This window comes from Capra hircus, chromosome 5 (genome assembly GCF_001704415.2).
Source record: "Capra hircus breed San Clemente chromosome 5, ASM170441v1, whole genome shotgun sequence".
Classification (NCBI taxonomy): Eukaryota; Metazoa; Chordata; class Mammalia; order Artiodactyla; family Bovidae; genus Capra; species Capra hircus.
Genome location: NC_030812.1, coordinates 31,377,768 through 31,379,213, shown reverse-complemented (window position 1 = coordinate 31,379,213; position 1,446 = coordinate 31,377,768). Strand labels below are relative to the sequence as shown.

The 1,446-nt window shown below is 43.4% G+C and overlaps 1 pseudogene; it reads right to left on the bottom strand.

The window, feature by feature from the left end:
- Window positions 331-1,239, bottom strand: LOC108636098 (annotated as a pseudogene).

The window sequence follows — 1,446 nt, the reverse complement described above, 5'->3', positions numbered from 1 at the left end:
CACATGAAGCGAGAAATAACACGAGCAACAAATGTTCACAAATATGAATATTAAATCAACATTTTAACAAAATAATCCTGTAAAAAGGATACTATCTGATTCGATTTCTCCTTTGCCAAATAAGACTAAACGCTGAATCATCCCAAGAGTTTTCTATCCTTTTCAGAACCATTCCAAGGAAATAATTGCTCTATGTTCCTGTAACATCTGGCAGCCTGGACAATCAAGAAAACTCTCCTTAAAGTCCATTGTTGATCATGTAGCACAGTAGTTCAACTTCTCTTTCATAATCATTTTGTGTATACTACAAGAAGAGAATGAAAGTATTTTCTAAACACTCTCCCATAGCGCTGCCTTCACCTCCTTGTTCTGCAGGCTATAGATGAGAGGATTCAGCATGGGAGTGATCACGCTGTATTGGCAAGGAGAAGATCATCTCCAGGGCAGAACCTGAGGCTGGCAACAGATAGCTGAGGAAACCTGAGCCATAAAACAAGATCACAGTAGTGAGGTGTGAGGAGCAGGTAGAGAAGGCCTTACTTCTGCCCGAAGTGGAGCTGATTGCTTAGGACAGTGGAGACAATACGGGCATAGGAAGAAGCAATCATCACAAAGGTTCCAAAAAAATGCAAAGACAGAAGAACAAAGCAGGAGCGTGAAATTGGTGGAGGTTATCAGAGCGAAGACAGAGGGAAGAGAGAAGACAGCTCGCAGCTGAGTGGGGAATAGTTTGGTCCTCACAGTAGTCTAAATTGACAGCCAGGAGGATGTTGATGAGAGCATCCACAAAAGGCCCAGGCCCCAGGAGCCCCATACGCAGCCCAACACAGAGCTGTTTGTTCATCACCTTGCCGTAAAGCAGAGGGGACTGATGGCTACGTAGCGGTCGTAGGCCATCAAGCCACAGACAGGCTTCAGTGCCCCCGGTGGTAAACACAAAGAAGGCCTGAGCCAGGCAGCTCTCTACAAGATGGTTTTACTTTCAGAAAGTAGATTTTCCAGCATCTTGGGGACTGTGACGGATGAATTGGCAGAGATCCAGAAAGGAGAGCTGTCTCAAAAAGAAGTACATGGGTGTGTGGAGGTGAAAATCAGCCCATATCATCAGCAGCTCAAGAAATTTCCCATCAGAGTGAGGAGGTAAATCAGAAGGAACATCACAAAAGAGTACAGCCTGAATATGTGGGTCAATAGATAGCCAAGGAGAACGAACTCATTGACAGCACTATGGTTTTTCATGGTCATATACAGAAGTGTTCTTTCTGGAAAACAAAAAAAAGAATATCCACATCAAAAGTCCTTTAATGCTTCTCCGTTAGCCCCAGCACCTAGATCCTTACTGCTGCATAAGTGTTTTCTTCATTTTGTCCCACAATCCTATTCAGATACTTAAAAGCTCACTTCCTGGTCATTATTATGCCATAAAATGTTTTAAATCAACCACAT